This window comes from Leopardus geoffroyi, chromosome A1 (genome assembly GCF_018350155.1).
Source record: "Leopardus geoffroyi isolate Oge1 chromosome A1, O.geoffroyi_Oge1_pat1.0, whole genome shotgun sequence".
NCBI lineage: Eukaryota > Metazoa > Chordata > Mammalia > Carnivora > Felidae > Leopardus > Leopardus geoffroyi.
This window is the reverse complement of record NC_059326.1, coordinates 117,566,027-117,572,997: the sequence shown is the minus strand read 5'-3', so window position 1 is coordinate 117,572,997 and position 6,971 is coordinate 117,566,027. Positions and strand designations below refer to the sequence as shown.

General features: G+C 53.2%; 2 long non-coding RNA genes across 2 annotated transcripts; one reads left to right on the top strand and one right to left on the bottom strand.

Annotated features, from left to right (window-relative positions):
• The first annotated feature begins 1,087 nt into the window (after positions 1 to 1,087).
• Positions 1,088 to 3,717, top strand: LOC123605283. Its single transcript, XR_006715701.1, has 2 exons — positions 1,088 to 2,764; positions 3,502 to 3,717. It is a non-coding gene; the product is annotated as an uncharacterized LOC123605283 (long non-coding RNA).
• LOC123605278 lies at positions 1,509 to 5,900 on the bottom strand. Its single transcript, XR_006715697.1, has 4 exons — positions 5,828 to 5,900; positions 2,467 to 2,506; positions 1,765 to 1,854; positions 1,509 to 1,616 (listed from the first exon to the last, which is right to left on the bottom strand). It is a non-coding gene; the product is annotated as an uncharacterized LOC123605278 (long non-coding RNA).
• Positions 5,901 to 6,971: the final 1,071 nt, after the last annotated feature.

Below are 6,971 nucleotides of genomic sequence, written 5' to 3'. Positions count from 1 at the left end.
CCCGGATCGACTGCGGGTACAGCGGAGGTCGCAGGCGCCCCTTCATCCGTTCCCATACGCAGGCTTCGCAGGGCCTGGCGCCCACCCCAGGTCCCCTTACTACATTCAGTGACCAGTGGCTGGATCTTCTGTGAGGGACGGGACGGGCTGGAGTGGGGGGATGAAGAAGACACCATCAAGATCAGGCTTGGACCAGGGGCTCCAGAGCCTGGGGTGGGAGGAGGCCTGGAAGGGCTGAGGCCCCTTTGGCAGCCTCTGAATTCACAAGGGATCAGGTCAGCTCTCCAGCTCAGTGAGCAACCCGCAGGCCCCCCACCAATCCTCCAGTTACAGAATCACAAACCCTCCCTCTACCTGGCCAGAGTGACCAGCCCTAACCTTGAGGCTTCACTTGATCAAAGGAAGCAGTGAATCAACAGGAGGACCTCACAACATCCCCACCCCTGACTCAGCCCCACGTTGAGGGTAAGGAGCTCCTGTTAAAGTCTAACCCTGGAAAAGATGTCAGGGGTCAAGAGACATGGATATTAGAATCCTGCTGCTGATTGTTCACTTATTCTGTAAACATTTCCTGAGCCTGTCCCTTGTGCCAGCCCAGCATAGGGTACTGGGACACCCCAAGAATGACACATGGTCTCTATGGGAAAGGCAAACAGCTAAATAATAACCACAGCATGTGTTCAGCCCTGCCCTGAGTTGTAAATTTAGGCTGGTATGCTAAAGGAGGTGTCTCCTCCAGTAGAGTCCAGAAGGCTTCCTGGAAGGGGTGGTGTCCCAGCTGGACAGATCTGGCTGAGGGAGTTGTGTGTGAAAGGACCTGGGGTAGGAGGAGGGGAAGGTAACTGAGGAGGGCAGGTAAAGTTGAAAAGGAAGGGGGATGGTGGTGGTGCAGAATTAGAAGGCCCTGCTGGTCAACTTAAGGAGGGAAAGAGGAGCCATTGAGAGATCCTGGAAAAAAAGGTCAGATTCACATTCTTTTGTTCTGTTTGTTTGTTTGTTTGTTTGTTTGTTTATTTTTGAGAGAGAGCAGGGCAAGGGCAGAGAGAGGGAGACACACAATCCAAAGCAGACTCCAGGCTCTGAGGTGTCAGCACAAAGTCTGTCTGGGGCTCGAACCCACGAACCATGAGATCATGACCTGAGCTGAAGTCAGACGCTTAACCAACTGAGTTACCCGGGTGCCCCAAATTCACATTCTTTACAGGTTTTAACTGTCCTTCTCGCTTTTCTGCACAGGTTTCTGTGGGGATGCCTGGGATGGGAGTAGAGACACCCACAGACAAACAGGAACAGGAGCCAGGTGCATTGAAGGTTAGGAAAGATGGTCCCTACCTCCTTCCCTCACATCTGGAATCAGAGACTTACATTAGAAATCTGGCTGTACTGCTTCCTAGTGGTATGACCTTGGGCAGGTGACTGAGCCTTCATTTCTTCATCTGTAAAATGGGAATAATAATGCTCACCATCACCGAGGATTCTTGTGGCACTTCAGTGAAAGAATTTGTCCATTCTTTTACTGAACACATATTTAGCACCTACTATGTGGTAGGCCCGGTGCCAGGTGCTGGCATTACAGCACTGAATTAGACAGGCATGATCCCTACTGTCTCTTGGAACTTCCATTCCAGTAGAGAAGACAGACAATAAACAAACAAACAAATGAGATAATTACAGATTGTGTTAAAGTGCTGTGAAGGAAACAAACAGTAGGACATGAAGGAGGCTAACTGGAGGTGGGGGAAAGGAAGGGGCTGCCTTACTCACTGTGGCCTGAGTAGCTTATCTGAGGAAACCTGGAGATGTAGAGCTCAGAACAGAGCATTCCAGGCGAAGGAAAGGGCAGCTGCCAAGGCCCTGGGGTGGGAGACAATATAAAGGGGTTAGCCTGATGCCTCTAAGATGCTAAGCTTCCTGAGGGCAGGAAACTAGGTCTCTTACCTCTCCCGACCGGCTGGACAAATACAGGGTAAGATGTATAGAAATGGAGGGGATTTTCCAGCTTGCTGGTCCAACTTCCTCCCCACCCGCAGCCCCTGGAGTGGTGTTGGGGGGTTGCTGGCCTCATCAGTAGGTCCATCTGCACAGCTTAATCTGTACTCCAGCTGTTCTGTACAGGAAAGTCCTCTGCCCACTCCTGCTCCTTTCCCAGGGTTCCCAATCCTCTCCTCAGACAGGAGGGGCAGGTTGGGGTCCCTCCAGAATCTGCCGGTCCAGAGTCTGGACTGAACAGAATTTAGTATCTGACCTGCAGGGGCTGCGGGGGAGGATGTGTCCCTGATGAATATCACCAAGTGTTTTAGGATCATTGGGGCCTTTTGGGAGTCTCCCCCTTGGTCTGGGTCTCCCTTCAGGGAAAGAAACCTCGAAGAAAGATTTCTTGCACATGGGTACGTTTCACAAGCAGCAACTGGCACCCCCACCCCGCCCCGTGCTGCAGAGCACACACAGCTCCTCTCACACACTCACCATCCAGCTGCACACTGCGTCTCCATGGCAACCAGTAGGCCTGGTCCACGGATGTTAGAAATAAGTGCCAGAGGAAGAGAAGAGAGAGAGGGAGAGACAGAGGAGAAACATCAGAAATAAAGAGACTCAGAAAGACAGCCTCCCAAGGAGGACCCCACTCTTTCCTTGCACCCCCCCCCCCCCCCCCCCCCCCCCCCCCCCCCCCCCCCGCCAGAGACTCTTGAATGGACTCAAGGCCTGAGGATGGAGGGGCTCAAGACGGGGACTAAGCAGTGGGCTGGGGACTGTCTGGAAACAGGTAATGGGGCACAGTGGGCAGTGAGGAAGGAGGAGTATCAGGGAAACTTGAATGACAGTCTGGAGTCCTGGGCTAAGAATACTTGGTCCAGGTAAAAGACAGATGAGGGGGTTGGGTGGGGGTGGGAGACTTGGTGGGGGGGGCTCCCTTCCCTTCTTCCAGGCCTAATTGGCTGCTCAGGCTGAAACCTCCTCTTAGTCACTTAGTCTAATTAGAATTGTTCCTGAGAAGATGGTGGGGGAGGGGAAGGAGAAGCTCGGGTGTGAAGGTGGAAGGGTGGGTGGAGACAGAGCTGGGGGTGGGGAGTAGGAGTTCCTTCTATCACCTTCCATCCATTCCATCACCGGCCAGTGGATGGGCTGAGCTCTAACTGTCCAGGTTGTGGGTCACTGTACATCCTGGCCTTCTGTCACCAGTGCTCCCTCCAACGCCCCTGCTTTCTGCTTGGCCCCTGTGTCTCTCTCTGTCTCTTGCTCTCCCTCTTACTCTCTCTGGCTCTCCCTTGTCATCTCCTCACCTTCCTCTTCACCTTTCCTCAGGGTCTCCCAATCTCTGGCCAGCAATATTTGAATAATAAACAGGTGAAGTATTTAGGAGTTCTGGCTGGGGCTGAACCAGGGGCAGGGAGAGGGGGTTATACTGAAAGCAGCCTCATCTTCTGGGAGTAGGAGGGAAGGGGACAGACACTGCCTGGCATGACTCCCCTGACCCCCTCCCCCTTCCCAACCCCAACTAAGGAGAGACCTCGCTGGAGTCTGTGGAGCTTGGCTTCTGGAGCTGGACTGTCTGGACTGCCTTGAACAAGTCACTTAACCTCTCTGAGCATCAGTTTCTTAGCTATGAAATGGGGATAATAAATCCTAAATTTTTTGTGTGGATTTAAGGCGATGGTGCATGTAACCAGCTTAGTCCAATAAATTGTAAGCGCTCAATAAATGCAACTTTTCTCATCACTCCCAGACTCCTTTCCTTTCCCTTCTGGAACCAGGACATCTGCATCTTCCAAACTCTCTCCTTATTCTGCTTCCTCAGTCTTTCAGGCTGCAAATGAACTCTTAGCTCTTAGACTCACCCTCCTTGCCTATGCAGTGCGGGGAGGGCTATGTGAGAAGTTAGGCATGGATCCTGCCCCCTTGCCACAGGGTTAGGACAGACCCTCCTCCAGTTTGGGATCTGATCTTCCCTTTTCTGCAGTACTCCAAGCGAGGAAAGGGGACAGCCATAAATGATGTAGGGGAAGTGTACTTGCTGAGGGGGACAATAAGGGATGAGCAATGTCCAGAAACCTAAATATTTCATGGGGCTGCAGCACTGGGAAGGGCAAAGTCCCCGAGCTGTGTTTGTGAATATGCTTGCAATTCCATGTGGCTTGGAGCTCTTCCACATGCCCAGTGCCCTCTGCACGTGCTCCAACACTCAAAGTGCTGCGCCTACAGAAAATTGCCCCGATGAACCCTTTCCTGGCCATGATCCCTCCAAAACCCCTCAGCACATGCATATTTTATTTCTTACAGCTGTAGTAGTTTGTTCAGGTTTGAAGCTGTATTTTGACATGGGCACGCTTTTCTTGCTCATTCAATTTCCCCTTTCGATCCCCCAAGGACAGATGCTCTTGCCCCTCACCTCCTCGGCATTATCAGGGGAGCCCAGGAGCTGGAAGGAGCCGGTGGGGTGGGAGCAGGGGCGGGGCTGGGGTGGGGATGGCAGGGGGGAGGTCTGAGGAGGTTGACTGAAGAGGAAGGTATCCATTACAGCAGGTGGGAGTGGGTGGATAGCAACAAGGTCTTCTGGCCTCAGAGTGCACTGCTTACAGATGAGCTGGGAGGACCGCCTTTGCCAAACCTCTGCCTCCAGGTGGCCCCTGTTCCCCACTCTCTATGACCCTTCTGACTCCATAACTAAGTAGGGGATTAGAAGGTGCCCTTGTGGTCTCTGTCATAGCTCCCCTTTGTCCTTTTCCTTGACCTTATCCCAGTCTATCGTCATTTCATTTATTTGTTTGTGTGTCCAATTTCTGTCTCTTCCCACTAGAATAAAAGCTTGCAGGGGGCAAGAATCTTGTTTAACTTCTTTATCACCACTCAAAATGTTTACTGAATGAACGAATGAATAAATGAAGAGGAAATCTATTTGGGGATTCTGTAGGAACGGCAAGAAAAGGGAGCAAGAGAGAGGGCTGGTGGGCCACAGCTGAGTAGGGATAAAGGCCAGAAGGACTGAGCACAGAGCAGGAAGGAGGTGTGGAAGGTGGGAGGAGGAGGTGGCCTGGGGATGAGAGGTGGACTGGGGAAGTGGGTGTGAGGAGAGAGCAGCGGTGGAGGTGGAGGAGCTAGAGCCTGGGGGCAGGAGATCTAGGGGAAGGCATCCAGGCTCCCAGAGGGGCTAGGGGCAGGGGCTTTGGGCAGGAGGAAGTTAAGCTTGGATAGGGGCCAAGGATAGGGTCTGCTCTCACCAAGGCTAGGCTTGGAATTTGGGTCTGGGGCTACAGTGGGTGGAGTGTAGGAAGGGCTGAGCCATGGCAGTTTCCCAGGGCCTTCAGGTGCCATCAGTGTGTCTCAGACACTGACCCACCCTCACTCCCAAATCTGGCCCAGATGCCCAGCCTCAGTTATCCTTCCCTTACCCTTCCAGGCCCATAAACAGGAAATGGCCCAGCAGGGGCTGGCCAGTGCTTCCCTCAGAGCAAAAGCCTGAGATACTCCTGAGTAGGGGCGGTGCATGCAAATAGAAGAGAGGTCTTAACCCCTTGATTACCTATGGTATATCCAGAGAGGCCCCTTCAGAAGCCTCCATCCTGCCAAACCAAAGGTGACAGCAATATTCACTCGTTAGCTCTAAGCCCCACAGGAAGCTGGGGATGAAGAATGAATTCTTTCACGGGACTCTGCCTTGTCCCCTGGCCCACTCTCCAGCCCAGAAGGCAGGCAAGGGACAGTGGTGGTAGCCCGGGTGAGGACGGAGAGACTCCCATCAGAGAGCTAGTGTCTCCTCCCCCCCCCCCCAACCGAACTGGCCAGAATGGCTATGTGTCATGGGGGAGTGGAGGAGATCAGAGGGGCACACCTGCAGTGGTTGTCATGGCAACCTGACTTGGATCCCAAGAGGGTGGACTCTCCCCCAAAGCCCTGTGCAGCCTGGAACACAAGAGCAGAGACACATGGGGGGTCGGGGTGGGGGCAGGGAGGTCCACGTGCACATGTGTACACACACACACACACACACACACACACACACATACATTCTGGGCTTTGCAGAACTCTACTTCTTACAGAACCCTGTCAGGTTCCTCCCTCTTCTCTCTACTTCCCTGGGTGAGGCTGAAACCGGGATGGCGCCATAAGAGGATGTGTTGGGGCCAGGGAGAGGGAGGCACCATACAAGGGGTGTGTGTGCTTCCCAGGTGTGTTGGTGTAGGATCCTGTGTGCAGTGTGCCTGGGGGCGGGGGAGGGGGAGCTGTCCCAGTTGTGTGGAGGACTTGTGTATACTCAACTGACCCATCCCCAGTCCCAAAGCCAGACCACACAGAAGAGGGATTTGGGAGGGAGAGGATTATTAACAAAGACAACAATAATCACAGTTAACCTTAATTGAGAGCTTATTAAATTCCAACTATGTGACTGTGGTGAGCATTTTATAGGCAGTGTCTCATGTGATCTTCACAGCAACTGTACAAGGTAGGAATTATTAGCCCCGTTTACAGATAGGAAAACTGAGATTCTAAGAGGTTAAGTAAATTGCGCCTGGTCCAGGAGCTGGAAGAGAGACAGGGAGAGACTCTGCAGGAGTCTGCAGGAGGAACAGAGGATCAGGGTAGCAGCCACTGAGGCCACAAGTCCCATCCCTGGGCTCCACAGGACACTCAAGCTCACGTGCTCCCATGCTCCTCGGCAAGGCTGCTCGGTGATATGCCAAGAGGCAGGACCTGGCAACCTCGGGTTGTGATGTCCGCCTGGCCTGGGTTGGGGCAGCTGAGGGCACCTGTGAGGGTGTGGGGACACCGAGCAGCGGGCATCGTGATTGGCACGAGCCAGGGGAGCGGCTGGCAGCCTTGCTCCTGGTAAACACGAGGAGAGGTTACTTCACAAGGAAACAGTAATTAACTTTAATTAGCACCTTGCATCTCGGAATATTATTAACATCTCAATTTCTCTAATCAAGGCAGCAGGAGAGGGGCGGCATCTGCCTTGCCGACTCCTTCCTGGCCGT